The sequence below is a fragment of the Nerophis ophidion genome, linkage group LG29 (genome assembly GCF_033978795.1).
Source record: "Nerophis ophidion isolate RoL-2023_Sa linkage group LG29, RoL_Noph_v1.0, whole genome shotgun sequence".
Classification (NCBI taxonomy): Eukaryota; Metazoa; Chordata; class Actinopteri; order Syngnathiformes; family Syngnathidae; genus Nerophis; species Nerophis ophidion.
In genome coordinates, this window is record NC_084639.1 from 9,311,788 (window position 1) to 9,332,868 (window position 21,081).

Below are 21,081 nucleotides of genomic sequence, written 5' to 3' on the forward strand. Positions count from 1 at the left end.
TTTCTCTCTGATAATGATTGTGAACAATAGACAAAATCCCTCAAAAAGTGCAGTTTCCTTTTATGCTTCAGTCACACGCAGGATTCTCACAGGAATGAAGCTTGACATTAATGGACGGCGCCGGTGTGCAGCCGAAGTTGTGTCCGGTGCGCCTAACTACTAAAGTTTCTTTATTCCTTCTCCTAAGCTGTTTTTGAGGGGTTGAGATAAAAAAAAGGGGGTGTCTGGCGGTAAAATGAAACGCATGCTGTGTGTAAATGTGTGATAAAATGTTGCACACTTGCGATGAGATTACCTCTCGGGCCGACTTGTAACTTGTAATGCATTTCCACCCTGCGTTATCTATTCATTTCCCCGGTGCCCACACTGATGACAAACAGTCTACTTAAACTTCCTATCACCTTCCACACCCTTACTCTTTGTCAGAACGGAGGCTATGGTGTGGTTGGCTTTCCACCATTATGGTTCATTACATTGCATTTATCTATAAAAAAGTGCAAACTAAAGGCGCGCGCAAGGCGAAGAACAAACTTGGCTACAAAAAAAAAATACCACAAAGGCAAAAAAACTTAGGACATGAACAACTCGCTAACTGTGACTTGAATAAACAAAACTCACGTGCAAGGCATGAAGCATGAACTATGGCAGTGGTTTTTAACCTTTTTTAAGTGATGTACCCCCTGTGAACATTTTTTTAATTCAAGTACCCCCTAATCAGAGCAAAGCATTTTTGGTTGAAAAAAAGAGAAAAAGAAGTCAAATACAGCACGATGTCATTTGTACAGCAGTGCAAAATATTGCTCATTTGTAGTGGTCTTTCTTGAACTATTTGGGAAAAAAAAGATATAAAAATAACTAAAAACTTGTTGAAAAATAAACAAGTGTGTGGAGAGGTGGAGCCGACCGTCCGACGGAGAGGCAGGGCACGCTGGAGCCCGGCCCAAAATGGCGACAAGGAGGCGGAGAATACGAGCGAGCGGCGAGGCGGGGTGCGCTGGGAGCGACGCCGCAAGCGAGATCAGGTGTGTGGATCACACACCGGGACACAATTAAGTAACTCCTAACAATGTTGTGGAGAGACGGAGCTGACAGCAGGATAGGACAAACAGCAGTCCTATTAAAGATGGTGGCCAGGAGGTGGAGCATGCAGCGGAGCGGAGAGGCGGGGCACACTTGGAGCGACGCTGCGGAAATCCGAGTCAGGTGCGCAGATTACACACCTGCTCTCAATCCCTGCATCTTCTCCTGCAGCATAAAAGAGGAGAAGGAGGAACAATCGGGGCAGAAGTAGGAGAACCAGGAGAAAGACCTAAAGAGCGACAACGGCTGAGAGCGAGCCGACGAGAGCGACGAGGACGCGGCCAACTGAAGGCGGGAGAGGAGCGATCAGGATTGGAGCAGCTGAGAAGCGATCCGAGCAAAAGCTGTTATTGAAAAATAAAAGCGAGTCGAACCTGCTCAGCGATGTCATTCCTCAATGGTGCATGTACCCCGCACGATGGCGGCAGGAATCCGTTCAAAAATGTATACAGGGGAGAAGGAGGAAAGAACAAGGGAGAAGGAGTTGGAGAGCCTGCAGCAGCGGATGAAGAGCCGAAGCGAGAGAGAGCAAGACGGCGACGACGAAAACGCGGCCGGCTAAAGAGCGAGACGGAGGAGCGAGCAGTGGGAGTGACGACGGCGCAAAAGACTTCCTTTATTTGAAAAAATAAACAAGAGTCAAACTTGAACAAGCATGTCCTTCCTGGGTGGTCCATGGAACCCGTACAACAGTGAGGGACTGTCATAAAGTGATTCAATTATAAATAAAGATTTCTACACATAGAAGTGATTATCAACTTAAAGTGCCCTCTTTGGGGATTGTAATAGAGATCCATCTGGATTCATTAACTTAATTCTAAACATTTCTTCACCAAAAAAGAAATCTTCAACATCAATATTTATGGAACATGTCCACAAAAAATCTAGCTGTCAACATTGAATATTGCATTGTTGTATTTTCTTTTCACAGTTTATGAACTTACATTCATATTTTGTTGAAATATTTTTTAACAAATATATTTCTAAAGGAATTTTTGAATTGTTGCTATTTTTAGAATATTTAAAAAAAATCTCACGTACCCCTTGGCATACTGTCAAGTACCCCCAGGGGTACTTGAAGAGAACCACTGAACTATGGCATGAAGAGAATGAACAGAGCATGGAACAACAACAATGACGCCAGGCCGACTGCCTGGCAACTACAGGCTTAAATAATAGTGACATGATTAGATAGATAGATAGATAGATAGATAGATAGATAGATAGATAGATAGATAGATAGATAGATAGATAGATAGATAGATAGATAGATAGATAGTACTTTATTGCTTCCTTCAGGAGAGTTGCTTCAGGAAAATTAAAATTCCAGCAGCAGTGTAGAGAATTGAGATCAATTCAAAAAAGTAAAAAAATGGGGGTTTAAATGGAAACAAAATGGAGAAATATTACAATAAGAATAAAAATAAAAAGCAATAATGGGAATAAAAATACAACAGTAAAATAAGAATACACAAGAGAAACTAGGCAGTTTTAACACAGGTACGTGAGTCCTAAACAAATCAGGTGCGTGAGTCCGAATGAGTACAGGTGAAACCAATGAGTTGTCATGGAAACAAAACAAGGGAGTGAAAAAACAGGAACTAATGAGTCTTAAAGTAACTTAACACAACTAAACAAAACATAATCACAAAACATGACACTTTTAAACTCCATTTTTTTTTTTTGGTTCCTTTTTACCTCTTCCCAATGTTAATAGAAAACCACACTGGCCGTATTTTCTATTATAATTTGCATTTGATCCCCTGGCAAATTAGCTCTCTTTGGTCCTAATTTCTTTTTTTCATATCGTCCTTCCCTTTTGCGTCCTTGCTGGCTTTTATTAGCGGACACACGCGATCCGCTCCGTCTTCCACAACGGCCGGCGCTCCCTCATCAATAAGCGAATCATTCAGCTGCCGCCTTGGCAGATGCTGATATACGTACTAATCACGCCTGTCCCGCCGAGAATCGCTAATGTATTCATCACACTTATTATAGTATACGGCGACAGGGTTTTTTTTCTCAACTCCAAAATGTGCTCCATTATCACCTAACATTTTATTGAATGATTAATAAGTCTGGCAGGAGGTAGCAGTCTTATTAAAACCTCGGCTAAGAAAAGGGGCTGCTGACCTTGGTGCTACTTTCAGTCCACTAATATGTCACCAAGATGGTAAAAAAAAAAAGTCATGGTCTTCGCACAAAAGATGCATCAATAAGACAAGGTTACTGCGTCACAAAGTCATATGTTGGCTGCAAGAGGAGGCAGCAGAAAAGTCGAAACATATTTTGGTACCGGTACCAAAATGTATTCTAATACGTTTCAATATTTTTCTAAATAAAGGGTGCCACAAAAAAAATGGCGTTATTTGCTTTATTTTAACCCCCAAAAAATCTTACGGGACATTAAACATACACTTAAGTATTTGGCCACCAATCTAAATCAGTGGTCCCCAACCACCGGCCCGCGGCCCAGTACCGGGCCGTGGCCCAATTGGTACCAGGCCGCAGAAGAATTGTTTATTCATTTTTATTAAAAAAAAAAATATATATATATATATATATATATATATACATACATATGTATATATTTTTTAAATTAAATCAACATAAAAACACAATATACACTTACATTTAGTGCACCAACCACAAAAACCTCCCTTTTTCATGACAAAAACGTCCCTTTTTCATGACAAATAAAAAAAAAAAATAAATAAATAAAAAAAAAGGATACCCCCCCGGTCCGCGAATACAAAAAGGTTGGGGACCACTGATCTAAATGATCACAATCAAGTGTCCTAATCACTTGTGACCTTCCAATTAGCCCACGTACAGCACGCAGAGAGCTTCTAAGCCAGACCTGGGCAAATCAAGGCCCGGGGGCCACATGCTGCCCATTGAGGTTTTCAATCTGGCCCGCCGGACATTCCTAAATAATTTTTTTAGATCTTTAAAGGCCTACTGCAGGGTTCACCAACCTTTTTGAAACCAAGAACTACTTCTTGGGTACTGATTAATGCAAAGGGCTACCAGTTTGATACACACTTAAATAAATTGCCAGCAATAGCCAATTTGCTCAATTTACCTTTAATAAATAAATCTATATTTATATAAAAATGGGTATTTCTGTCTGTCATTCCGTCGTACATTTTTTTCCTCTTCCAGAAGGTTTTTTTTGAAGAGAATAAATGATGAATAAAACACTTAATTGAACGGTTTAAAAAGAGGAGAAAACACGAAAAAAAATGAAAATTACATTTTCCAACATAGTTTATCTTCAATTTCGACTTTTTAAAATTCAAAATTCAGCTGAAAAAAAGAAGAGAAAAACTAGCTAATTCGAATCTTATTGAAAAAAAAAAAAAAAATTTATGGAACATCATTAGTAATTTTTCCTGATTAAGATTCATATTAGAATTTTGATGACATGTTTTAAATAGGTTAAAATCCAATCTGCACTTTGTTAGATTAAATAACAAATTGGACCAAGCTATATTTCTAACAAAGACAAATCATTATTTCTTCTAGACTTTCCAGAACAAAAATCAAAAAACAATTCAAAAGACTATGAAATAAGATTTAAATTTGATTCCACAGATTTTTTAGATTTGCCAGAATAATTTTTTTGAATTTTAATCATACGTTTGAAGAAATATTTCACAAATATTCTTTGTCGAAAAAAAATAAACTAAAATGAAGAATTAAATTAAAATGTAAATATTATTCTTTACAATAAAAAAAATAAATTTACTTGAACATTGTTTTAAATTGTCAGGAAAGAATAGGAAGGAATTTAAAAGGTAAAAACTATGTGTTTAAAATTCCCAAAATCATATTTAAGGTTGTATTTTTTCTCTAAAATGGTCTTTCTGAAAGTTATAAGAAGCAAAGTAAAAAAAAAAAAGTAATTATTTAAACAAGTGAAGACCAAGTCTTTAAAATATTTTCTTGGATTTTTCAAATTCTATTTGAGTTTTGTCTCTCTTAGAATTAAAAATGTCGAGCAAAGCGAGACCAGCTTGCTAGTAAATAAATACAATTTAAAAAATAGAGGCAGCTCACTGGTAAGTGCTGCTATTTGAGCTATTTTTAAAACAGGCCAGCGGGCGACTAATCTGGTCCTTACGGGCTACCTGGTGCCCGCGGGCACCGCGTTGGTGACCCCTGGCGTACTGAAACCCACTACTAGCGACCACGCAGTCTGATAGTTTATATATCAATGATGAAATATTAACATTGCAACACATGCCAATACGGCCTTTTTAGTTTACTAAATTGCAATTTCAAATTTCGCGTGAAGTATCCTGTTGAAAACGTCAATATGACGACGCGTGCGCGTGACGTCTCAGGTTGTAGCGGACATTTCTTTCCAGCCCGAGACCAGCTATAAGTAGTCTGATTTAATCGCACAATTACACAGCATTCTGGACATCTGTGTTGCTGAATCTTTTGCAATTTGTTCAATTAATAATGGAGACGTCAAAGAAGAAAGACGTATGTGGGAAGCGGTGTATTGCGGCTGCCTTTAGCCACACAAACACAGCCGGTGTTTCTTTGTTTACATTCCCGAAGGTGAAGCTTTACTATGGAACAGAGCAGTCAAGAGAACATGGTGCCCGACCACATGTCAACCGGCAGGTTTCGGTGAGAAAATTGTGGTTATAAGTCGGCTCTTACCGTAGACATGAGCGGAGCTTGCGTCGTTCCTCGTGCACCTGTCAAAGAGGCAGCTGTGTGGCTTCCCACACCCGTGGCCACGCCCCTCCGACTTTCAGGTACGACAGTATAATCTCACTACAACACTAGTAACACAACAAGCACATAAGGGATTTTCCAGAATTATCCTATTAAATGTGTCTAATAACATCTGAATCGCTCCCACTGCCCTGTCTTTTTCTTCTTCTTTATTATTCACTCTAACTTTCCTCATCTACAAATCTTTCATCCTCGCTCAAATTAATGGGGAAATCGTCGCTTTCTCGGTCCGAATCGCTCTTGCTGCTGGTGGCCATGGTTGTAAACAATGTGTGGATGTGAGGAGCTCTACAACCCGTGACGTCACGCGCACATTGTCTGCTACTTCCGGTACAGGCAAGGCTTTTTTATTAGCGACCAAAAGTTGCAAACTTTATCGTGGGTTTTCTTTACTAAATCCTTTCAGCAAAAATATGGCAATATCGCGAAATGATCAAGTATGACACATAGAATGGACCTGCTATCCCCGTTTAAATAAGAAAATCTCATTTCAGTAGGCCTTTAAGATCAAAAGATATAGCTGCCATTATGATGTGTAAGGATGTTTTCAAATGACCGTAAGTCTTGAACTACAGTATACAAATTATTCCAATGGCTGGAATCTGCACTTGTGCATGATGTACTAGTTACTGTGGTGATCTAATTAGTTACTATGGTAATCTAATTAGTTAGTATGGTAATCTAAGTTACAGCAGGGATATTTTTTAGTAAATAAGTGTGGAGAGGCGGAGCCAGCAGTCCGACAGCGAGGCAGGGCACACGGGAGTCCGGCCCGAGATGGTGGCGAGGAGGCGTGGACTGCGAGCAAGCAGCGAGGCGGGGCACGCCGCAATCAATCCCGCAACTATTATCAGGTGCGTGGGTCGCCCAGCTGGGCACAATTTAAATCTCCTCACGCACTGTATAAAAGGGCAACGGCCGTTAATGCCGGTAAGAGAGACGGTGAGAGAAAGAGCCAGAAGGAAGCGGATGCTGAATGAGAAGACGAAGACGCACGCGACTGAAAAGGTGGAGGGGCAGAGGAAGCAAGACACGGCAAGGCTGAAAAGCAACCCTCAGACACTTTTTATTCATCCCATCCATCCATTTCTACCGCGTATTCCCTTTTGGGGTGGCGGGGGGCGCTGGCGCCTATCTCAGCTACAATCGGGCGGAAGGCGGGGTGCACCCTGGACAAGTCGCCACCTCATCGCAGGGCCAACACAGATAGACAGACAACATTCACACTCATATTCACACACTAGGGCCAATTTAGTGTTGCCAATCAACCTATCCCCAGGTGCATGTCTTTGGAGGTGTGAGGAAGCCGGAGTACCCGGAGAGAACCCACGCATTCACGGGGAGAACATGCAAACTCCATACAGAAAGATCCAAAGCCTGGGATTGAACCCAGGACTGCAGGACCTTCGTATTGTGAGGCAGACGCAATAACCCCTCTCCCACCGTGAAACCTGACTTTTTATTATTGAAAAATAAAAAAGTCTAACCTGCCCCACAATGTCCTTCCTTGGTGGTCCTGAGAACCTGCACGACAGCAAGAGACTCTCACAGTAAGTAGTAAGTAGGTAAATGTTATTTATAAAGCGCTTTTCACAGATACAATCACCTAGCGCTGTACAAAACATAGGTAAAGTAAAACAATTCAATTTAAAACAACAGGGGCAACATCATAAAAAGGATACAAAGTGGATTAAAAATGATAGTTAAAAGGTGCATTAACTAAAAGCTTTTGTCATGATCCGTGATCCGGATCATGTTCTGTTTAGTTATGTTTTGTTAGTTTTGGACTCCCTTAGTTCCTGTTTTGTGCACTTTGGGTGTTTGTTTTGGTTACCACGGGTGGTAATTGGTTTCACCTGCCTCTGATTAATGCTCGGCATGTTCACCTGCTGTTGAGCACTAATCAGAGAGCTATTTATTTACGTTGCTCGCCACAGTCGGGGTGGCTCCATTGTTTGCAGCATGCAACTATCAACGTTGGTTTCCTCGTGTTCAAGATTCCTGTGCTAAGTTGTCGCCTTATCTTCCCGATTCATTAGTTGAAATGCATTTGTCTGATTTCTGCCATTTCTCCACAGCCCTGACTTAAAAAGCAGTGCATTTTTCTCGTTAAACAGTCTTTGAAATACTTTCACAACCAGAATATCCATCACTGAAAACTATAAAAGCTCTCCCGCGGTTTATTTAACATGTTTATTACTGCCATTATTCGTCATTAGAATGCCGTCTCATAATTACACCATTATGGTTCGTTATATTGCATTTAAGAGTGTTTATTATTAGCCTTCTTATTTTTCCTCGCTGATTAACTGGGTGACATCACGGCCTCACACTGAGACACGTGGTGTGGATTTTCAAAAGGAGCTACGTAAAGCACATACCGACTAATGAGTGCTTGATATAATATGGAATTAAACATTCGGTCCTTGAAATACCGGTTTTAGTTAGAGTTAGTTTGAGACGAACCCCAAGATGCAGAGATGGAGGCAGGCATTAAATAAGGAAACATGGTTTTAATATAAAATACTAGAACAAAAACCAAACAAAGGGTACAAACACAAAGCGTGCACGAGGCGGATAACAAACTATGGGAGCAAGCATGGGAGCTAGAAAATAAAAGGAGCCTAGCATGGAAGCTATCAAAAACAAAAAGGGGCCTAGCGTGGAAGCTAGCGGGTAGCGAACAGGCAACCAGAAGTCGTTACTTGTCGAATGAAAATAAAACGGAAGCAGGGAACAAAAGACAGTAAGCTACAAACAGATACCGAAAGATAGCTTACCGCTACGATGCAATGACATGAAACGACACGACAGGAGCGACAATACACAAGCGACATGACAATACAATACAGAAGCGACATGCAACACGTGACAATAATCCAGCACTGACTGGAGGAACAAAGCAGGTACAAATAGGAGCGGGCTGATTGACACCAGGTGTGGCCAGGTGCAAATCAGCCGCAGCTGAGGGAAAAACTGGAAACAGACAAAATAAGAGCACTTGACAGGAACTAAAGACAGGAAATACTAAACACACAGAGGAAAAACTAGAACACAAACAAACTGTCAGGGGAAAGCCTGACATTAGTTAGGTCATTAGTCAGGGGTGTCACAATAAAAATTTTCCACTTCCGCTATTACAGCTCTGAGTATCTGATACAAAATCCGACAGGTTCATACATAATTTTATTTTTGTGTATTGCGAACTGTTAGAAAAGGCTTGATCAAGTAAAACCACTCACACATAGAACAATGGTGGGGACCTATTCATCAACTGTCTGGAATGGACTCCTGCTGTCTTTAAGTTGAAGTGGACTGGTTATTGGGGTTTTTTTTGGCGACACCTACTGGCCACATTCATTTCTACTAATTAATATAATGAATGTGCTGTTTTGCTCTGCAATTGTGTTCAATTAAGGACAGGTATATGTGTAGCTCAGGGGTCAGCAACCCACGGCTCTTAATCAATCAATCCATCAATGTATCAATCAATCAATCAATGTTTACTTACATAGCCCTAAATCACGAGTGTCTCAAAGGGCTGCACAAGCCACAACGACATCCTCGGCTCCAATCCTTTAAGCCACATGCGGCTCTTTAGCGGCGCCCTGGTGGCTTCATGGAGCTTTTTCAAGAATAAATGGAAAAGGACAAAAAAAAAAAAGGGGTGAAACATATGTTTTTTGTTGCAATATGGTTTGTGTAGCAGGACAAACACGACACGAACCTTCCTAATTGTTCGAATTATGTTTGTGTTTGGCGAGCGACGTTTTGACCTACTCATTCCAGGGGCCCTTGAACTCACCGTTGTGTGGACTGTGACTCAACGGTTTGTTTACATGTACGACTTTCCCTGACGCTGCCACAGAAAGATGTGAAAGTGTTTTATGCCACTCTTTCTTCTCTCATTTTGTCCACCAAACGTTTTAAGCTGTGCGAGAATGTACAAAGGTGGACTTTGTTGATGTTATTAAATTGTGTGGAGTGCTAATCAGGCATATTTGGTCACTGCATGACTGCAAGCTAATCAATGCTAACATGCTATTTAGGCTAGCTGTATGTACATATTGCATCATTATGCCTCATTTGTAGCTATATTTGAGCTCATTTAATTTCTTTTACTTATGTGTATTTAGATTATTTCTCTATGTTTCATGACACATTATCTGTATGTAATATTGGCTGCATTTCTGATAGTTGTTTGTGTGCCATGTTGTTCCAGACCACAGCAAACATTACCCAGCTTGCACCTTCTGAGAAGTTTTAGTAATGTTTTCCAATTTTGTAAAAATGTGTAAAATAAATATTACATTTCCGTCAATGAAGATTTGTGTCAGCCTGCGACACATAGTCATTTTGATAGTAGGCTAATACAGCTAATTAGCCACTTACATCATGTGTTGCCAGAATTATAACACCTATTACATTTTTTGTGGCTCCAAACCGGTTAATTTTTTTTGATCGCTATTTCAATATTTTGGGTTGCCGACCCCTTGTCTAGCTTGTGTGCTATTGCCTGCTTAGGTGTTGTGTAGCTGTTAGCTCCGAGTAGCCTATGAACAAAAATATTTACCTTTTTGAAATACAAGAAAAGACCAACCCTGAGTGCCTATTGGAGGACATTTGGATGTTAAATGTTTGTCCAGCTTTGCACAAGTAAAGATGCTATCGGAACGCTCATATCAGAGATTTTAGATGCCAGACATTTTTTTTTGCTGATCAGGACACCCCCCGAGTGTTCAAGCAGTGTGTGTACGTCAACCATTAAATAAACGCCCCATGCAGATAATAACAGCCGTTACCACGAGCTTGCTGTAATTACTTTAACAGTGACACATTAAATTTTGAAAAACTACACTAAATCTTATATTTAAAGAAACCCCAAAGGCTCTAAATCCTCTCCATGTCTTAACCCTCCAAAAAAGGGAGGGATCCAAAGTCCATTACTGGGGCCATCGCGGCATATTCTAAAAATAAAATTAAGCATTACCCTAACATGATTAGAGTATTATGGCTACAATAAAAATAAAATATTAATTATTTTAATATAAAAAATATAACTACGTAACTATTATATTTTAATGTTGGTTTTAACTATAACTATATTATCATTTACCATAAATTATAAGCCTATAATAATATAAGCCGCTACTTTTTTTCTACGCTTTGAACCCTGTGGCTTAGGAAATCTATGCAGATAATTTATGGGTTTTTACTTCTATGAGAGCCATGATAAAAATAGTTTGAAAAAAAAAAAAAAAAAAAAAGCTAGGGAAGACACTGAAAATGTGTGCTATTGTTTGCGCTATGGCGCCATCCTTTTGGATAAGTTCGCTCACTCATTTCTACGCTTTGAACCCTGTGGCTTAGGAAATCTGTGCAGATAATTTATGGGTTTGTACTTCTCTGACAGCCATTATAAAAAATGTTAAAAAAAAAAAAAAAAGCAAGCGAAGACACTGAAAAGGTGTGCTAATGTTTGTGCTATGGCGCCATCAATTGGATGAGTTCGCTCACTGAGAGGGGCCAGTGCCCTCCTTTTAAGAGCTTTCAACCGGAAATACAAGTCATGTAAACTCAACAAAACATTACCATGGAGTTTCTGAGTCCTTTTAGCTGATTGGAGAGCTAGATTCTGCAGCTAGTAGGTCCATGACGATGACTTCTGTTTTGTTTTTTACTGCCGCTTGGAAACAATGAAGTTATGTAAATAAACATTTACAAAATCACTTTGTGTAAATAACTATTTTCCTAACATATATATCTGTATGGTGCGGCAAATATATAGAAAAATATTTTCATTTCATAACATGTAGTGGGTGCAGCTTATATACCGGTGCCTTATGGACCAGAAAATACAGGAGTATCCAAAATGTTGTCTTTGAACAATACAGGTAAAACTGAAAAAAAGTAATTAATATGTAAAAGTCCATTCATGTCACCAATTCAACTATAAATATGAAACTATTATGCGAAATAAACTCATTACTTCTAAAGTGAGATATGGCGAACCTTTATTTATTAGAATTTAGACGACTCCAGAAAATCCCACATTTTCTGGGATTTTCAATTCAAGGTTTTCATGAGCTGTTAGCCATAATCATCAAAATTATATCCAAAGAAGGCTAGAAATAACTTGATTTGCATATTATGAGACTATGTCATATATTAGTTCCACTCTGTAAATCTAATCGTTCGACTAAAACTGTTGCGTTTGGGTTGCATGTCTGAGACAGTCGTGAATCTTTTTTTACTTCCAATGGCAGGGCAAAAAGACAAAAACAAACAGCCAGACGCTTGGAGGCGCTGTCCAAGGCAAACTTAATATAGAATGACAATTATGAAAAGTAATAATAGCACAAGGCTAGCAAGAACTTGTGGCAAAATAAAATCCTGCAAGGACTGGCAGGGTGAGACAGACATTTTAAGTGGCGGCAGCAGGTGGAGACTATCTTCCACATTCAGAACCCGTTGCGTGATCTCAAGCGTTAATAGAAACGGGAACGTAAACAAAGAATGGCAAGGAGCCATAGAAATAGAACTGTCACGTCTATGGGATCTTGTTTTGTTTTGGTCATGTCCGGGTTTTTTTTTTTGGACGATCAGCTCCGGTTTTTGCACTTCCTGGTTTGTTTTGTTACCATAGCAACTGAATAGTTTTCATCTTGTCCTCATGTCACGCCCCTGTTCTCATGTCTCACACCTGTTTTCACTAATCACCACAGTATTATTTAAGCCTGTCTGTGTCTGTTCTTCGTCCTGGCAACATCACCTCCCTCACACCCTCAATCACATGCTATGCACCTTGTAATCCATGCCCCGTTCTCGTTTTGTTCCAAGTAAGTTTTCTCATTATTCATGCCACAGTGCAAGTGTTTTGTTTCGTGTTTATAGTTAATTGCCTTTGTGCTAGTCCTTTGTTTCATTGCCAAGTTTTTGTACCGCCATTGAGCGCGCCTTTTGCTTGCTTCCTTTTTTTGTAGTTTGTTAGTGTAATAAATAAATATGTATCTTCATTCACGCCTTGCACGCGGCAACTTTCCTTTGCCTCGGAAAAACAATCCATGCCCAAGTCCAAGTCGTGACAAGAACTAAACACAAAACCTCGGAAAACAACAACAACACATGACAAGACATGACATAAACCTTTGCACATTGTTAAATTGTTTGAGTTATTAACGCTGTTACTAAAAACTACAACTTTAAAGTTAAACAATCTGGCCATAGGTCCGGACGCACATAAGTGCGCATTCACGTGTGTGCAGCGCTGGGCACACCTCCAGGAGCGCGCCAGGCGCCGACAATCAACGCACCTTACCATGAATTGATTAACGTGGAACCTGACTTAAACAAGTTGATAAACTTATTCGGGTGTTACCATTTAGTGGTCAATTGTACGGAATATGAACTGAACTGTGCAATCTACTAATAAAAGTTTCAATCAATCAACCTGTCGCTGATGAGAAGGGACGGCGAGGCAAAGTTGAGAGAGTGGCCGTGCCAGCAATCTGAGGGTTACTGGTTCAATCCCCACCTTCTGCCATCCTAGTCACGTCCATTGTGTCCTTGAGCAAGACGCTTTACCCTTGCTGTGTGAATGGGTGAATGTGGAAATACTTTTAAAGCGCTTTGGGCTCCTTAAAAAGGGGTAGAAAAGCGCTATACAAGTACAAGCCATTTACCTGCCTACTTATGCCAGTGCAAACCTGAATCCTGTGCCAGAACGTAGCGACCTGTCCTGTACAGTAAGCTAAACCTAGCAAGCTCTATGCAATCTTTCTCTCTGTGTGTTTTCTCCCCTATTGTGTCCAATTGTCTCCCTCATGTGTCACTATTACATTTTTTGAGGTATAAACGCTGTTACGAATAACTACGACTTTAAAGTTAAACAATCTATTTATTGGTCCGGACGCACGTCAGTGCGCATTCATGTGTGCGCCAACAATAAACGCACCTGTCGCTGATTAGAAGACCTGCCTACTTATGTCAGTGCAACCCTGCTTCCTGTGCCAGAACGTAGCGACCTGTCCTTTACGATAAGCTGAACCTAGCAAGCTCTATGCAATCGTTATCTCTCCCCCGTCGTGTCCAATTGTCTCGTGTCCTCTTTTAGTCGCCTTCCAGCAGCGTACCTTTGTCCCCGCGTCACTAGCTGTGTGTCTTGTCTCCCCAAATTCCCTCGGCTTCCCTGGCTGCCTCTTGAATCCCGACCTCCCGCCTGGACACGGACTTTTGATGCCTCGCTATTGCCCCCGACTTCCTGCCTGTGCTCACAGCCTCGCCCCTATTGGGCTTCCGCGCCTCCTATCGCTCAACACAACTGGTAACACTCCTCAGTTAATTCACACATAGTCACACACCATTCCCTTGTGTGTATATATATATATATATATATATATATATATATATATATATATATATATATATATATATATAATTATATAGTGTTATATAATAAATATAGAGCTAAACTACATCCGTCCTCCTGTACACTTAACAGTGATGAAAGTGATGAAATAAAGTAGCCCCAAGTGGAGGAGTTCAAGGACCTCGGAGTTTTGATCATGAGTGAGGGAAGAGTGGATCATGAGATCGATAGGCGGATCGGTGCGCCGTCTTCAGTAATGCGGACGTTGTATCGATCCGTTGTAGTGAAGAAGGAGCTGAGCCGGAAGGCAAAACTCTCAATTTACCGGTCGATATACGTTCCCATCCTTACCTATGGTCATGAGCTTTGGGTCATGACGGAAAGAACAAAGTCATGGGTACAAGTGGCCGAAATGAGTTTCCTTCGCCGGATGGCGGGGCTCTCCCTTAGAGATAGGGTGAGAAGCACTGTCATCCGGGGGGAGCTCAAAGTAAAGCCGCTGCTCCTCCACATCGAGAGGAGCCAGATGAAGTGGTTTGGGCATCTGGTCAGGATGCCCCCTGAACGCCTCCCTAGAGAAGTGTTTCGGACACGTCCGACCGGTAGGAGGCCATGGGGAAGACCCAGGACACGTTGGGAAGACTATGTCTCCCGGCTGGCCTGGGAACGCCTCGGGATCCCCCGGGAAGAGCTGGACCAAGTGGCTGGGGAGAGGAAAGTCTGGGCTTCCCTGCTTAGGCTGCTGCCCCCGCGACCTGACCTCGGATAAGCGGAAGAATATGGATGGATGGATGGATAGATAGAAATATAGTAGTATTCTAATAGTAGTTTTTAATAATTAGAAGTTTGAATAGTTTTAGGATTTTTCGAGCCATCTCAAGCAAATTTTGCCGGACCTGTCAACGTTTGCTCTGCTTGGTCGCTAATGAACCCGCCACCAAAAACACACATCGTGACCTCCACGTGAAAAAAGTCACCGTGGTGCACGTTTGAAGTGCCTCAGAAATAAATAACATATTTTTTTTAAATCATCCGACGAGACGACGAGTTGCCTCCACTGACGAGCAAGGGCAGGACGAGCTTCTGCAAGCTCAGCATGGTGCGGGCGCGTTAAGGAGATGAGGTACGGCCATTAACATTGCCGCCGTCAGTCGGAAGGCCGTCCCGCAGGAGCTGGCGAGGGGCCCGAGCGGCGTCGCCGGGAGTGATCAATACGGCTCGTCAGTCACAACAAACCGATTTAGCGATGACGAGCGAGCGCTGGTGTCACGTATCCATTACGGGGAAATTGAAAGTGACAACTAATCCTGCAAAGTGACTGATCTGGCGGAATCAATTCGGGAAGCACTTGAGCCAATGTGCCGCGGCTCCTTCTGTATTTAACGGTTTTGAATGTAATAAGTTTGGCTGCCGGTGACAAGATCCCCGCTAATTGCGGCGCCATTAATGCACAATGGCCCCGAGAAGCCATTATGAGGAGACAAAGGCGGAAAAATGAGCGGGATGTCAAACCTGGCTCTGTGGTGCAAGATGCCACCTTGGAGGCAGCCCACCATGCAGCTGCAGCTGAAACAAAGGAAGAAAAATGCATTTGCTATTTTTAAAGTTGTGAAGAAACCACAAAAGTCTGCTTTTAGATATGTAGTAGGGAGCAGAGGTGGGTAGAGTAGCCAAATATTGTACTGATAGAGTACAGTTATTTTAGAGATGTATTACTCTAGTAAAAGTAAGGAGTAGTCACCCAAATATTTACTTGAGTAAAAGTAAAAAGTATGTTGTGAAAAAACTACTCAAGTACTGAGTAACCTGTTCGTTTAATGATGACGGCAACAAGTAATGCACAAAAACATAAAAATAGCAATGAACAAATTCAGAGCCAGGAATATCTCTTAAGCAACTCAAACAATAATATAAATTAAATAATATATATTTGGTTTTACACTGTATTGAATTTAAAAAAAAATGAATTTTACCTTTGCAAGCTCACGATACTATTGGCTAAGTTTTATATTCACAAATGTAAGTTTCTCAATACCCGACCTGTTTTTTGTGCCTTTAAAAAAGATTTAGAACTCTCCATTAAAACATTCTACCTCTAACAACCAAAAAGCTGTGAAAACGATGATGCTTTGTTCCAAATGTAAGTTATTTACTGCGATTGAGTGAGCCTATAGCTTTGCACTTTGTTTATTTTATATATATATATTTTTTGCATTCTATTTTAGTTGTGAATTGTGAATTATATTTGTATAGCGCTTTTTCTCTAGTGACTCAAAGCGCTTTACATAGTGAAACCCAATATCTAAGTTACATTTAAACCAGTCTCGGTGGCACTGGGAGCAGGCGGGTAAAGTGTCTTGCCCAAGGACACAACGGCAGTAAGCAGGATGGCAGAAGCGGGGATCGAACCTGCAACCCTCAAGTCGCTGGCACGGCCACTCTACCAACCAAGCTATACCGCCCTTACTTTGAATTTACAACCCCCTTGCGCTGTTTTGTACGTTTTTTATACTGTTTTGTACTGTTTTTCTACTTACTTTGATTATTATTTTCAACTGTTCGTAAATGTTGAAATTTATAAATTAAGTTTTATAAAGAAAAAAAAAAGTGTGCAGTTAATCATGTGACCGACTGACTGTGTTTGATTGGTGAAACGGAGTCAAACGTCACCAGTGACTGCATGTGATGGATCCTACTTTGAAGGTCTTTCCGACAAAACAAAACAGAGCGTGCATTAACAGATCGATAAAAATCAGTAGCGAGCTGAATGTAGATAAATGGAGCGGAGTAAAAGTAGCGTTTCTTCTCTATAAATATACTCAAGTAAAAGTATGTTGTATTAAAACTACTCTTAGAAGTACAATTTATCCCAAAAGTTACTCAAATAGATGTAACAGAGTAAATGTAGCACGTTACTACCCACCTCTGGTAGGGAGTGGTGGGCAGTAACAAGCTACCGTATTTTTCGGAGTATAAGTCGCACTGGAAATGAATAATAAAGAAGGAAAAAAACATATATAAGTCGCACTGGAGTATAAGTTGCATTTTTTTGTGGAAAGGTATTTGATAAAACCCAACACCAAGAATAAACATTTGAAAGACAATTTAAAATAAATAAAGAATAGTGAACAACAGGCTGAATAAGTGTACGTTATATGACACATAAATAACCAACTGAGAAGTTGCCTGATATGTTAACGTAACATATTATGGTAAGAGTCATTCAAATAACTATAACATATAGAACATGTTATACGTTTACCAAACAATCTGTCACTCCCAATCGCTAAATCCCATGAAATCTTCTTCCTCGTTGTCGCTTTTAAATAATATTGTTTCATATTTTATGGTAATGTGTTATAATTTCACACATATGTCGCTCCCGAGTATAAGTCGCACCCCCCGGCCAAACTATGAAAAAAATTGCGACTTATAGTCCGAAAAATACAGTAGATGTAGCTAAGCTACGTCGCTTAACGACATTTTTCAGTATTGGTAGCTTTGTTACTTTTTAAACGAGCAGCTTTTCCTATAGCTTGGCTACTATTAGACCAGGCCTGGGCAATTATTTTTACTCAGGGGGTCAAATTTATAGAAAAAAATGAGTCTGGGGTGTGTCTACAAAACCTCTCAATAATGTCTGATTGAATGTTAAAAGCGTTATGACAGACCACCTTGAAAAACAAAATGGTATTCTAGTTTCAAGCATGTTTTACTCAATATAGGTCATAAAATCTCAGCAACAAGCTGTAATATCTTACTGAGATCATTTAGGACCAAAACACTTACAACAAGTAAAAGACTCTAACATAAAATCTGCTTAGTGAGAAGAATTATCTTATCAGACAGAAAATAAGCATTATTTACCCTTATTTGAGATATTTAATCTTACTTAGATTTCAGTTTTTGCAGTGTGTGACTCAGATTACCATAGTAAGTAATTAAATTATCATAGTAACTACCGTATTTTTCGGACTATAAGTCACACACTGCAAAAATACAAAACGAGGGGTATTTTTACTTTAAATAAGCAAAATTATCTGCCAATAGAACAAGAAAATTCGGCTTGTCAAGACTTTACAAAACAAGTCAAATTAGCTAACCTCAATGAACCCTAAAAATACCTTAAAATAAGTATATTCTCACTTGTAACAAGGGCACTGTTCTTGGTAGAAAAAAAAATACTTTTTTTTGCTCAATATTTTGAAGAATATTCTTAAATGAATTAAATGCTAGTGCCATTATCTTGACTTAATAATATGCGCTCGGCATGACATTTCTTGAAACCAGCAAACTTATACTAAAAACAAATTTATTGTGCTTAATGGAAAGGCAAAAAGACAAGCGCTTGTTACTCTCGGGGTCTACTAGCCACTCAGGCAAATCATATGGTCTAAAAATGCATTTTTCCATCGATAACATGACATCATCACGCCAAGTACGTGCTCATCTATACAGCCTGGCCCAATTTTTTTTAATCATCTTCCGCTTATCCGAGGTCGGGTCGCGGGGGCAGCAGCCTAAGCAGGGAAGCCCAGACTTCCCTATCTCCAGCCACTTCGTCTAGCTCTTCCCGGGGGATCCCGAGGCGTTCCCAGGCCAGCCGGGAGACATAGTCTTTCCAACGTGTCCTGGGTCTTCCCCGTGGCCTCCTACCAGCTGGACGTGCCCTAAACACCTCCCTAGGGAGGCGTTCGGGTGGCATCCTGACCAGATGCCCGAACCACCTCATCTGGCTCCTCTCGATGTGGAGGAGCAGCGGCTTGACGTTGAGCTCCTCCCGGATGGCAGAGCTTCTCACCCTATCTCTAAGGGAGAGCCCCGCCACCCGGCGGAGGAAACTCATTTCGGCCGCTTGTACCCGTGATCTTATCCTTTCGGTCATGACCCAAAGCTCATGACCATAGGTGAGGATGGGAACGTAGATCGACCGGTAAATTGAGAGCTTTGCCTTCCGGCTCAGCTCCTTCTTCACCACAACGGATCGATACAACGTCCGCATTACTGAAGACGCCGCACCGATCCGCCTGTCGATCTCACGATCCACTCTTCCCCCACTCGTGAACAAGACTCCTAGGTACTTGAACTCCTCCACTTGGGGCAGGGTCTCCTCCCCAACCCGGAGATGGCACTCCACCCTTTTCCGGGCGAGAACCATGGACTCGGACTTGGAGGTGCTGATTCTCATTCCGGTCGCTTCACACTCGGCTGCGAACCGATCCAGTGAGAGCTGAAGACACAATTGTGTCAAAATTATGATTGTTTTTTCATGTTTGAAATAAGAAATAGTTACTTTAAAAAGGTAGTTTTATACTTGTGAGAGTTAATGACACAGCTTTGCAACCCTTGATATTCTAGTTTCAAGCATATTTTACTCAATATAGGTCATAAAATCTCAGCAACAAGCTGTAATATCTTACTGAGATAATTTAGGACCAAAAACCTTAAAACAAGTAAAATACTCTAACATAAAATTTGCTTAGTAGAATAATTATCTTATTAGACAGAAAATAAGCAAATATCACCCTTATTTGAGATATTTCATCTTACTTAGATTTCAGTTTTTGCAGTGCAGTTTTTTTCATAGTTTGGCCGGGGATGAGACTTATACTCAGGAGCGACTTATGTGTGAAATTATTAACACATCACTGTAAAATATCAAATAATATTATTTAGCTCATTCACGTAAGAGACTAGACCAGTGGTTCTTAACCAGGGTTCGATCGAACCCTAGGGGTTCGGTGAGTCGACCTCAGGGGTTCGATTCTTCGTGTAAATACAAACTTCTCCCTGTTGGCATATAACAGATACGGCAACAGCTGACTGATTTGCAGGTGTGTAATTTGTTGTGAGTTTATGCACTGTCTTAGTTTTGTTGTTTGAACAAGGTGATGTTCATGCACGGTTCATTTTGTGCAGCAGTAAAAAAAATATGGTAACACTTTAGTTTGGGGAACATATTCACCATTAATTAGTTGTTTATTACCATGCAAATTAGAAACATATTGGTTCTTAACTAGTCTTTAAGTAATAATTCATGCTTTAATCGGCATGGCCTTATTATAACCCTAACCCCTAACCCTGACCCTAACCCAACCAAATAACTAACATATTCTATTACTTAGAATATGTTCCCCTAGTGTCCAAACAACTCTAAAATAAGTCTTTGTTACTTAGAATATGTCCCCCTATACTAAAGTGTAACCAAAAACATACAACTTTGTCTTGAATTGGAAAAAATTTTTTTTGTATTTTTCACTAAAGAAGGGTTCGGTGAATGCGCATATGAAACTGGTGGGGTTCGGTGCCTCCAACAAGGTTAAGAACCACTGGACTAGACGTATAAGATTTCATGGGATTTAGCAATTAGGAGTGACAGATTGTTTGGTAAACGTATAGCATGTTCTAGTTATTTTGTCACACATGGACTTGGATTTGTATTGCTTCTTCCATGTAAAGGATGATTGGCACGAGCCAGACGAGAGTGTGAGTACACATTGATTTATTTAAACACTATAATTCAAAAACAAGAAAACAAAGGGCACGCACAATGGCGGATAACAAACTACACTATACTCAAAACAAAAACAGCACAATGGCATGACTATATACAAAGGAACAAAAAACACTAACTGTGGCACAAAACAAACCCAAAAACTTGCACTGAGGCATAAATAGAAAAACACTTACATGGCGTGGTCAAAACAACAAACAGCGAGGCAAGGCATGAAGGTAGATGAGGGTCAGGAAGAGTAGGTAAAGTTGCCAGGACGAGGGCAGAAACAGAATGGCTTAAATAATGACTATGATGATTAGTAACAGGTGTGACTAGAGGACAAGGCGAAAATCAATGAGTTACTATGGAAGCAAAACAAACC

The 21,081-nt window shown here is 40.5% G+C and overlaps 1 long non-coding RNA gene across 1 annotated transcript in view; it reads right to left on the reverse strand.

The window, feature by feature from the left end:
• Positions 1–7,321: 7,321 nt before the first annotated feature.
• The window catches only part of LOC133545890 (uncharacterized), a 74,234-nt gene continuing 60,474 nt past the window's right edge, over positions 7,322–21,081 (reverse strand). Inside the window, exons 9-11 of the long non-coding RNA XR_009804935.1 lie at positions 15,716–15,769; positions 9,347–9,460; positions 7,322–7,359 (exon numbers count right to left, since the gene is read on the reverse strand). This is a non-coding gene — a long non-coding RNA (uncharacterized LOC133545890). The remainder of the gene's footprint in view (positions 7,360–9,346; positions 9,461–15,715; positions 15,770–21,081) is intronic.